The 11980-nt window shown below is 50.4% G+C and overlaps 1 long non-coding RNA gene across 1 annotated transcript; it reads left to right on the top strand.

The window, feature by feature from the left end:
• The first annotated feature begins 10759 nt into the window (after positions 1-10759).
• On the top strand, positions 10760-11980 carry LOC138445689 (uncharacterized). Its single transcript, XR_011258965.1, has 3 exons — positions 10760-10938; positions 11135-11514; positions 11775-11980. It is a non-coding gene; the product is annotated as an uncharacterized lncRNA (long non-coding RNA).

The raw sequence follows: 11980 nt of genomic DNA, 5'->3' as shown, positions 1-11980 counted from the left end.
ACCTCACCTCCGTCCTCTTCACACGTGCCTGCCTGGGAAGGACTCCAGGCACCTTAGGCAGACATTTATATTTTTAGAAACAAAACTGATCAACAGCAGGCAAAAGCAGTGTCTGCCTCCAATTTCAGAAACCCAACTCTGACCTCCCAGGGCGGCATCTCAGACTCCCTCCCCGTCTCATCAGGCAGCCCCATGTCCGAGCCCCAGGCCCTCCCCCTCCTCCTTCCCGCAGTGCAGACGGTCCTCTTTCCCCCAGAAGACCTGACTGCTCAGAATGGGAGCCCGAGACCTGAGTCTGAAGTCCAGCTTCCCCACTCACAGGTTGTATGACCTTGAGCAAATTACTGAACCTCTTCAAGCTCAGTTTCCTCATCTGAAAAATGGGCGCAAGACCACGCTTCTTTCAAAGAAATGGATTTTGAGTGCTCATCAATTAGAGGAAGTACTTCATGAGTTCTCACTGTGTCCGGGCCCCCTGGTACAGAGGGCAAGAGGCCGTGCTGATAAACCACACTTTGCAAAAGAAGAGAAAGGCCCTGATATGTAGCTTTTCCCAAATGCTGTGCTGTAAACACGCCCACCATCAACCATTTCAAGCTACTGATGGCTTAACTGGTTGGCAAGATTCCTGCATCTTTAACAACCGGCTTTTAGGATCTCGTGAGCTTCTGTACTCTGTCTGTCCTGGGAGGACCCACTGAATCCTGATCTTCATGGGCTCACGGTTTGATGGGGGAAAACCAAGAACAATTAGTACAGTAATGTAGTATCTTTCTGTCCCACCTGTAAGCTTTGTGATGGCAAAGAATTTTTATTTTTAGGAAACGTTTTCTTACTATGTGATCTTCAGTCCTGGCAAATAGGAAGTTACCTAATGACACATGTTGAATGAATGAACAAATGTCCCCAACAAAAGACAAAATGATTGAACGTTGGGTTAAATGTTGAGATGCAGATTAATAAGGAGAAAGTCTTTTCAACAGGTGGCCTCTCAGAGGAAAATATATTTAAGAGTTAAATGAAACAGTAATTCTTTTTTTTTTTGGCTGTGCTGCATAGCTTGCAAGATCGTAGTTTCCTCACCAGGGCTTGAACCTGGGGCCACGACAATGAAAGCACCAAGTTCTAACCACTGGACCTCCAGGGAATTCCCTCAGTCTTTTCTTAATATTTCATGTGTGAAAGTCCAACCTCTCCTGGAACGCTTCCAGCCATGAGGAGCTCCCTGCCATATAGAATGAGGTTTTCCATTTTTGGGAGGCTCTGAGAGTGTGGGGTGAGGTCTGTGGAGTTGATAGGAGAGAAGAGACTCCACCTCTGCTAAGCACCTGCTATATATATGCCAGCCACCCAGGGCACAGCATTCTGTCCATCACCTCCCTGAGTCCTTCTAATGCGGGCATGACTCACTCTCCTCATTTTACACCCAAGGAGACTGAGGCTGGGAGACAGAGTCACAGGCTTGAGGACATACCACCGGCATGCTCAAACCTGGCTCTCGCCTCGGGCCGCCTAATGCCTGGCGCACAGAGCCCAAGCCCAGCACCACTGGAGTGGGCACTTCCTGTGCCACGTCTGCCTGGACAATGCCCCTCACCAGTGGGACGTGCCTCTCTGAGAGGCCCTGACAGCAAACTCAAGCCACCTTGGGTGATATCCGGGGACTGAGGCGCTTATTAGGTGCCCCAAATGCCCTCATCTCTTGGCCTTCTATCCTGTCTCATACTCCTCAGCACAGGCAGTAGAGCTCATGGTTAATGACCGGTCAGTCCTAAAGGAATAACCCTAAGTGTTCATTGGAAGGACTAATGCTGAGGCGGAAACTCCAATACTTTGGCCACCTGATGCGAAGAGCTGACTCAAGTGAAAAGTCCCTGATGCTGGGAAAGATTGAAGGCAGGAGGAGAAGGGGACGACAGAGGATGAGGTGGTTGGATGGCATCACCAACTCAATGGACATGAGTCTGAGTGAACTCCGGGAGCTGGTGGTGGACAGGGAGGCCTGGCGAGCTGCAGTCCATGGGGTCGCAAAGAGTCGGACACGACTGAGAGACTGAACCGCAACAGCAAGCACTAGTTGAATGCACACAGGCACGTCCGTCGCAGGGGCAGGTAAGAAAAGCTGGACCCAGAACCTGAGACCAGCTCAGGTCCCAGGAGCTCAGCCCCACAGGAAGCCACATGTTCTCAACCATGTCGGTTTGCCCCCAGCCTGGACACAACTTAGCCACTGAATAATGAACAAAGTCCCCAGGGAGACTGGGCCCAGTGAACTGTGTTTAAAAAAGGCAGATATGGAAGCCTCGGGACCTGGGTTACTCATTACATTTTATTAAATGCTGATATCGCCAACCCTCATACATTGGCCAAGGGTGCTAAGTCATCAAAAGGCCGAGGCAGACAAACAAGAGCCTTACTGATTAACCAAGCCCTGCTTTCCAGGCCTGCCAGCTGCTCAGCCTCCCTGGCTGTCTCTCCTCCCGCTGGTCCTGGGGCCTCAACTGCCATCTCTGACCTGGCCCTCACACTGGCTCCAAGTTAAAGACACAAACATTCAACCTGCTGTGCTTAGTCGCTCAGTCATGTCTGACTCTTTGCGACCCCATGGACTTTAGCCCTGCAGACTTCTCTGTCTATGGGATTCTCCAGGCAAGAATACTGGAGTGGGTTGCCATGCCCTCCTCCAGGGGATCTTTCTGACCCAGGGATCAAACCCAGGTGTCCTGCATTGCAGGCAGATTCTTTACCACCTGAGCCACCAGGGAATCCCACATTCACTGGTAAAATCACAGGTCTTCAAAGTTTTCATGAATAATACCTGCAGAGAAACAGTTAAGTGGGAAGGGAAATGACTGTCAAGAAAAGCAAACAACAGAAACTGGAACGAAATTCTGGAATCTTCTAAAGTCCCCAGGGCTCTGTCTTAGCTGATGGGTGTATGAGTTTACTGTGACTGCTGTGAAAAAGTGCCACAAACAGGAGCTTAAGCTTCCCACGTGGTGCAGTGGTGAAGAACCTGCCTGCCAATGCAGGAGATACAAGAGAGGCAGGTTCGATCTCTGAGTTGGGAAGATCCCCTGGAGGAGGAAATGGCAACGCACTCCTGTATTCTGGCCTGGAGAATTCCAAGGATAGAGAAGCCTGCCAGGCTATAGTCCATGGGGTTGCAAAGAGTCAGACTTGACTGAACACAAGGCAATCAAATTAACAGGGGCTTAAAGCAACGGGACTTGGTTTTATTACAGTTCTGGGGGCTCAGATGTCCAAAATGGGACTGTGTTTCTTCTGGAGGCTCGAGGCGAGAATCATCAGCTTGAGACTGCCCAACATTTCTCAAATCAGAGCCCACATCACCCTGCGGCCCACATCTCCATCTGGGACTCCGTCCCTCCTGCCTCCTTCTTCTCAGGACCACCCTTGTGACCACCTGAAGCCAGCTGGATGATGCAGGATGGTGTTTCCATCTCAAGGTCCTTAACTTAATCACATTTGCAAAGTCCCTCTCATATAAGGTAACGTGTTCCCAGATTCTGGTTGCCAGCATGTGGACCTCATTGGGGAGGGGGCCATTACTGGGGGGGTGAACAGTGGGCTTCCCTAGTGGTTCAGTGGTAAAGAACCTGCCTGTCAATGTAGGAAACATGGGTTCGATCCCTGGGTCTGGAAGATTCCCTGGAGAAGGAAACAGCAACCCACTCCAGTATCATTGCCTGGGAAATCCCATGGACAGAGGAGCCTACAGTCCTCAGGGTTGCAAAGAGTCAGGCTTGACTTAGTAACCAAAACAGCAACAAATATCAACAGTGGGTTTGTACTCTCTTTGCAATAATCACATTGTCCTAAGGACATCAGGCTTCCCACTGACCCACACACAGAGGCATCCCAGAATTTTCTTGCTTAAGGGATTGTGTGCCAGGGCTGGGAGGAGCCCTCCCTCAGGGTGACAAGGTGCAGCTTGTTCTGGGGGGTGACACTCATGCTGCCAGGCATCACCGCCTCTGGGCACATTCTCACCCTTGGATGCCGATGCAGCTCTGGCTTCTATTTTCAGCCAGGGCTCCTCTCTCAGCCTTGACTTTGGAACCAGACTTGGCCATGCCAAGGTCAAGAATAACTGGACAAATTACTCCTGCCTCTGACTCTCTGTTAATGAAACACCAATGCCATCCCCTCCCCAAAGCTGTTGTGAAGACTGGAAATGGCGAACTTCAGTTCAGATCACTCAGACACCCGTAAAGGTCTCCTTGGACTTTGGAATAAGGATAAGATCTCTGAAGAACAACTTGGATTCTGGCATCCCCTACCTGACATGCTCCAGAAGCTTCCAGAAGCACTTAGATTAAGATCAAGCTCTCTCCCAAAATCTCCAGGAACCATGTTGTCCAACCCCTGCCCACCTCTCTCCTCTTGACCCAAATCATCCCCACCAGCCCGCTTCCGTTTCCTTAAATACATCAAACCCACTTCTGGGATTTGTCTGTCTTCCCTAACCCTCCAGCACAGTTTTCCCCATCTCTCCAGCACAGTCTTCCCCAGCTAAGTGAGCCACTGTCTCTCGCCTTTGGCACTTAGCCCAGATCCCATCTCTTAGGGCAGATCAGAGTCGTGTCCCGCACTTCCTCCCCGTCTGAGCACCATGCTTCTTTCCTTCATCACACGTGTCATGTTCCTCCTCCTCCTGAGCACCGAGCTGGACCACACTGCCCGCCTCCCTTGCAGTGAGGCATGGTCACATGACCGTCTTTGCCGCCAGTGGCACGTGTGTGGGAGTGATGCCCTTGGTTACATCACTCAGTTATACAAACCTCCTGCATGATCCTCGCTGCTCTCTCTGTCCCCGGCTGTAAGGCCAAGTACAGAGCATCCAGTGAGGACTAGGAGGTCCTGGCAGATGGGGATATAGGGGTCACATGCTAGTGAAGACTTCACCTGCTAATCGGAGGAGCCCTGATAAACACCCACTCCAGATTTCTCCATGAGTAAGAAAGAAAGTCCCATTGTTCTAAGCTGCTGAGATTTGGGGTTGTTGGTCAACCCTGACATTTTTGTATCTGCTTCCTTGCTGATTGCCTATCTCACTGAAAGGTCAGCTCCAGGAGCACAGGGTCACCGGCTGTCCTGGTGCCTGTTGTCTCAGCTCTGGACATAGGGTCTCTGACACAATGTAGGTGCACAAACTAAGCTTTTTGGGGATAAATAAATACATGAGTTGTATTTATGTTGAGTTGTCGGATATTATGAGTTGTCAAGCTGCCCTGACTCTGCTTTCTAAACACTCTATGGAAATCCAATGCCCACCTCAAGCTTTTGCAAATTCTCATGGACTTGGGCTCAAGGGTTCAGAGTTTTGGCATTTTGCTCCCCTTTCCACTGGCCTATTTAAGTCTGAGTGTCTTCATTTCCTCGTATTCAATTTGATAAGTCAAGCATGGAACCCCGTCTCTTCTGTGCACACACACACACACACACCAGCCCAGGGTGTTTGTGGGTACAGGATACTTGACTAAAGTTAGAGGGGGACAGAGGACGACATTCATCCCAGGGCAATGCATGCAGCAACCAAATGAAGTCAACAACCCATTTTTACCGCCCAGGTACCCTCCCTGCCGTATCTCTCTATACGCTATTCTCACTGCCAGGCCCTTTCCTGGTTGCCTTTCCCCTCTTCCTCCTCCCTTCTCTGTCCTTGGGGCAGATTGTGCTTTTATCCCCAAAGCATTGCAACACCATCTTTTGCACTCCCTTCAACTCTGTGACTCACCATCCTCCGGTCGAGAGGTGAGGTCTCTCTCCATGCCCTCTTGACTCTGAGCAGGTCTGTCTGTAACTGCTTCATCCTGATACAAGAGGGAAGTCATCTTCGTGACCTCTGAGTCCAGGACCTTATAGGCAATGCAGCTTCTGCCTTGTCCCCTTGGACGCCTGCTTTTAGCAACCTGCACTGATATGTAAGAGATCCAGCTCCCCTGGGGCCACCATAGTGTACAGAAGCCCTGCCCACATGGAGACGCTGTGACGCTGGCTCTGGTCGCCAGCCCCAGCTGAGGCTGCACCGGTCCCAAGTCGGGGAGCAGAGGTGCCTTTTGATGTTCTCGGCTACCTGATGTTGAGACAGCCCATTCAGCCGAGTCTTCAGCCACTTTTCTGTGCTCCACCCCACTTTCTGACCCACAGAATTCATGAGCATAATAAAACTGTGGTTTTCCCTCATCAGGTTTGGGGGTGCTTTGCGCTTCGGTAATAGAGCAGATCTCCCTTCCCAGGTCTCCCAGATGCTTAAGGCTTTTCCTAAGCATCCTATTATGTGCATGCTCAGTTATTTCTGACTCTTTGCGACCCCATGGACTGTAGCCCACCAAGATCCTCTGTCCATGGGGTTTCCCAGGCAAGAATACTGGAGTGGGTTGCCATTTCCTACTCCAGACAATCTTTTCAACCCAGGGAGCAAACTCGTGTCTCTTACATTTCCTGCACAGCAGGCCAATTCTTTACCACTGAGTCACCTGGGAAGCCCAAACATCCCATTAGCCAAGGCTTTTATTGTCCTAGTCTCTGCCCTCGGGGTCTCTGATTCCACCCTGAGTGGCTTGTTAAGGTGTTTTCGTAAACAACACATATGGGATGTGTTCTGATGCCAGCAATTAAGATAGCAAAGTGTTTTTATCTCTGCCAAGTTTCTGAGTGCTTGGCATCTAGAGATGCTGAATTAATGTTAGTTTTGAATTCAGTCTTCTTTGAACTCCTGGGGAGCTGGAAGAGGAATGGAAGGCTAGGGTAAGGCAGCAACTTCAGAATTCCAGAAATGTGCCCCTGGGTCATGCAGGATTCAGCATTCAAATCAAGCAGGATATAGCAATGAAAGAGCCCTTACCAGGAAGTTTAGTAGAGGACATTTAATGCAGACTGCTGGGTAAAACAGTGTAGGAAGATTTGGGAGGCCTCACATACAAGGCTGCCAGATAAAATACATGACGGCCAGTTACATTTAAATTTTAGGTAAACAAGATTTTTTTCTCCATATAAGTATGTTTCATGTGATATTAAGGAAAACTTACTTATACTAAAAAAAAAAAAAAGATGTATTGTTTATCTGAAATGCACATTTTTAACTGGGCTTGCTGTATTTTCATTTCTTAATTCTGGTGAACTCTACTCACAGGGGACTTTGAGGCCTCCTGGAGGTTGGCAATAGGAGGAAGCGTTCCTTCCTGGGGCTGAGGCATAAAAAGGAGGGGCTATTCCCAGGGCCCAGGGGTTGATGCTGCCCCCTGGAGCTGGCACCCTGGCAGGGACTTCCTCGCTGTGGCTGAGACCAGAGAGGGCATTTTGCCTCTGCAAAGATGCTGCTGGAAGCAGAGGGACAAACAGCATAGCTTCCTCCTTCTTCCCCTCCTCCATCCCCTACCAGTGCCTCCTGTTGGCTGAACCCAGCTGGAAGTCACTGGCAAGTGAGCCTGGGAAGTGTAGTTTGCAGGGGTCAGCCCTCTGGGCCACAAGCAGAGCTGACAAAGGAACAGCGTCTACACTCTACAGTTCACCATGTTTATCAAAACACGTTAGGCTTCTTTTACCATTTCTCGAGCTCTCACAATGTTCGTGGCACCATATTAGGCAATTCTTAGACCGCACATCTTTCCATTCCTGAGCAAATTATGAGGAAGACACAATTCTTTTCCACATTTTACGTATGAAGACATCGAGGCTCGGCGAGATTAAGAAATTGGCCCTACGAGACAGGGTCAGATTTTTGCTATATCAGCAGGAGGCACTTCAGTCCTGTGGGCAGGTTGGGGGAAGGATGGGAGTCAGAGAACCAGAGCAATATCAATTCATCATAGACTCTATGGGTCTGGAAGGGGCACCATCTTGATTTACATCCATTGGCTTTGGTTAACACTGTACCTGAAACATCTTATTGTTATTTGTTGTCTTCTAGTCACCAAGTCAAGTCTGACTGCAGTCCCATGGACTATAGCACAACAGGTTTTCCTGTCCATCACCAGTTCCCAGAGTTTGTTCAAACTCATGTGCATTGAGTCAAAGATGCCATCAACCATCCCATCCTCTGTCATCCCCTTCTCCTCCTGCCCTCAATCTTTCCCAGCGTGAAGGTCTTTTCCAATAAGTCAGCTCTTCACATCGGGTGGCCCAAGAATTGGAGTTTCAGCTTCAGCACCAGGCCTTCCAATGAATATTCAGGACTGATTTCCTTTAGGATTGACTGACTTGATCTCCTTGCAGTCCAAGGGACTCTCAAGAGTCTTCTCCAACACCACAGTTCAAAAGCATCATTCTTGCTCTTCCTAAAGACATCTAACCCATTAGTTCTTCAACACCCCAAACTCAAATGTTGGCAGCCCAACATAGTAGAAAACAGCAGAATGTCATAATTAAGAGTCATTAATTGAACTTGGAGTCAAAGGGCCAATTCAAATCCTGGCTCTGTCATTTATTAGCTCTGTGACTTTGGGCAAGTTACTGAAGCCCTCTGTGTCTCTCGTTCTTCATTTATAAAATGGGGCTAATGATGATGACAAAGACAGTGGTGACAATGATAATGATGTTGTCTACATTGCAGATGGCATTGCTGCAGGAAGAGTCAAGACTGTCTCTACGAGTAACTTTCCAGCAGCAACCCTGCCTGTAGATACGAATGTTCAATGAATTTATCCACGAGGGACACCCATATAGCATCTAGTCCATAGTCTGCACCCAATAAACACTGGCTATGGTTATATTTATTATAGAATCAACTAAGTGTGGGACAGTACAGAAAGCTAAAACGTGAAAGTGAAAGTCAGTCCTGTCTGACTCTTTGCGACCCCATGGAATATACAGTCTTTGGAATTCTCTAGGCAAGAATACTGGAGTGGTCAGCCTACCCCTTCTCCAGCGGATCTTCCTGACCCACGAATCGGACTGGTGTCTCCTGCATTGCAGGCGGATTCTTTACCAACTGAGCTGTCAGGGAAGCCCCTAGAAAGCTAAAGCCCCTGTGAACTGTGTGGTGAGGGGTGTGAGAAGTGGCGGGGAAACACACTGTGTTAGCAAGCTGCCCTGCATGCTAATTAGGGTCCCGTTGTTATCCCTGGGGGGGCAGAGGACAGAAAACACCAGCTCTGGCTGGAAAATAAACATGAGGACTGGGAAGGAGTTAGTCTTACAGGAAAGGACCCCAGAGGAAGGGATATCCAGGGTGTGGGCTTGGAGGAGAAGCAGACGTAGGAGCTGTGGGGCTGGGAGTGGGCGTGGGGTGGGGTGAGATGTGGGCGCAGGAGGGCAGGCGGCAGAGAAAAGGGCAGAAGGGCTGATGCAGTGGCAGAGGCTGGAGAGGCGGACAAGGAGCTTGGGTCCTACAGGAACGCTGGCTGAATTCACGGGAGGAAGAGTTTCCAGTTGACAGCTTGCTTGGGCAGGGAGGGCAGGAGGGTGGGAGGGAGCAGGCTTGGTGCCAGGCCAGTCCCTGTTTTCCATTCCCACTCAGCCATCACTGGGTTGCACTGAAGCTGTCAGGACAGGTCACTTACACAGAGGGTCCTGGGTCCTGGTCCTTAATGAATGCCTTCACTTGGATCCATTGTGCACATGAACAGAGACGTCCAAGCCTAAAGAAGGAAAGTGATGTGCTGTGGGGCCTCAGTGAGTCACTGCGTGTCCCTATATGTGGAGCTGGTGGCCTCTCCTCCTGGCTCTATGCAAGTATTGTGACGCGTGATTGTGGACGTGAACGTATAAGCAAAAAGAATCTCATTGGATAAGACCCTGATGCTGGGAAAGACTGAAGGCAAAAGGAGAAGGGAGGGACAGAGGATGAGATGGTTGGATGGCATCACTGACTCAATGGACATGAGTTTGTGCAAACTCTGGGAGATAGTGAAGGACCAGGAAGCCTGGTGTGTTGTAGTCCACAGGATTACAGAGAGTCAGATACGATTTGGTGACAATTTAGACCCTATTCCAGGATCTGGAATACTGCACAATATTCCTGGGGGCCCCTGATCTTAGCACAAAGTGTCCCCCTGTTCTGTCCATCCCCTCTCCATCCCAGGTGGATCCTTCCAGGTGGTGTGTCTTGGTCCACAACTCTGCCAACCTGAGTCTTTGGCCTTGGGACAGCCCCGTGCATCCCTCAGTATGCCGTGGGCTCTGAGTCTCATCGAGGGTCAGATTAGGGGAGAACTTCTGGGATCCGGACCCCCAAGGCCTTTTACTTTATAGCCAAGAGGACCAGGGTCAAGGGAGAGACAGGGGGATCCTATGGGGTCTCCAGTGGGTCGGGAATGATTCAGGGAGGGCTCTCCTACATTCTCACTTCTCACCCATCCTCCACCTTCTGCTTCATCTCTGCCATTTCACTGCCCACCCATCCCACCAGCATTCTTCCATTCAGCCAGCACTGACCAAGCACCTGCCAGGCACAGTGAGAACACGAGGAGCCCTCTGCCTGCCCCTGACCAAGAGCTGCCCAGGGGGCGAGGTGGACAGGAAGGCAAAGAAGCAATTTGCTGTGGTGTAAGCATGTTCCTCTGAGAGCAGAGGTCATCCTGGGGGCTCTGGAAGCCTGGTGAGACACGAGATGCGGACGCCAGGAGGCAGGGGGCGATGGATGCTCCAGACAAAGCTGAGAGGCCAGCTCATGACTTTCCAGCGGCCCAGAGGCGATGCATGGCAGCCCTGCCAGGAGGCTGCAGAGCTGGAGGTCGGGGGCGGGGCTGGGACTGGGCCTGGGTCATGGGGCAACCTGGTTTCCCAGGGACTCAGAGCCCCAGGAGTATGAATCTGACCAGAGGCATTGCCTGAGCAACCCGGCTCTTTCTAAGCTTCCCGCTCTCAGCTGTGCCTACGTGCGTCAGGACAGAGAAAATTCCACAGTTGACTCAGCGATGACCTGGAGAGGCTGCGCTTGCGTTTTCCACCTTGATTCAGAAAGTTCAGCTGGTAAGGGGAAGCCACGTGTGGGGACAAGAAGTCGCATTTCCAGGACATGCCTGGAGTCACAGCTCTATTTCTGGAACAATCCACCGGGCTCCAATTTCTTTAGGAAATTCAAACGAAACCCTGCAAAGCCAGTTTTCTCTCTCATTGTTCCTGGTCCTGACGAGCCCTCCCTGCTCCTTCCCGTCCCCCATCACAGAGGCCTGATTGTGGAGAGTGTGTGACCTGGCCGCCTTCCTTCAGGGCTTCGAGAGGAATCCCTTACACTCTGAGGACACGGGGCTGGAGGGCTGCCCAGAGACTCCACCCAGAGGGAGATCCTGTCTCCTTAATCTCTGGCCATGGGCCCAGCTCTGCAGACACAAGCCCCTACTGTGTGTGTGTGCTCAGTTGCTCAGCCGTGTCTGACTCTGCGACCCCGTGGACTGCATCCCGCCGGGCTCCTCTGCCTGTGGAATTTTCCAGGCAAGGATACTGGAGCATGGTGCCATCTCCTCCTCCAGGGGATCTTTCCAACCCAGGGATCGAACCCATGTCTCCTGCATTGGCAGGTGGCTTCTTTATCACTAGCGCCACCTGGTAAGTTCCCACAAGGCCCCAGAGGCTCCCAGAAAGCCAGACAGACAATCAGGGAATCCTGCTCTGATCTTCCTCCTCCTGCCAAGACCCTCTTAGATGCCAAGCAAACTTGTATACCCACACCCTGTTCCACATGCATAAAAAGGGGTTATTAACTCATGTTCTGCCCTCTTCCTAGGACTTATCAAATGAGAAAATATAGGAAAACAATTATTGATGACTATTTTAAATGATTTCTGTATTTATTTTTTTAACTTCAGTGAAATCCAGATTATACGTAAGTAACCGTTTTAAATTATACCATCCAGTGGCATGTGATGCTTTTGCCATGGTGCGCGATTACCAGCAATGAGAAGCCGACGCACCGCAACCAGTGAGCAGCCCCTGCTCACTGCAACCAGAGAAAGCCCGCACACAGCCACAAAGACCCAGTGCCGCCAATAAAAAATAATCAAATTAAAAAAAA

This window comes from Ovis canadensis, chromosome 9, assembly GCF_042477335.2.
Source record: "Ovis canadensis isolate MfBH-ARS-UI-01 breed Bighorn chromosome 9, ARS-UI_OviCan_v2, whole genome shotgun sequence".
NCBI lineage: Eukaryota > Metazoa > Chordata > Mammalia > Artiodactyla > Bovidae > Ovis > Ovis canadensis.
The sequence above is the reverse complement of the archived record's forward strand: the minus strand, read 5'-3'. Positions and strand labels throughout refer to the sequence as shown.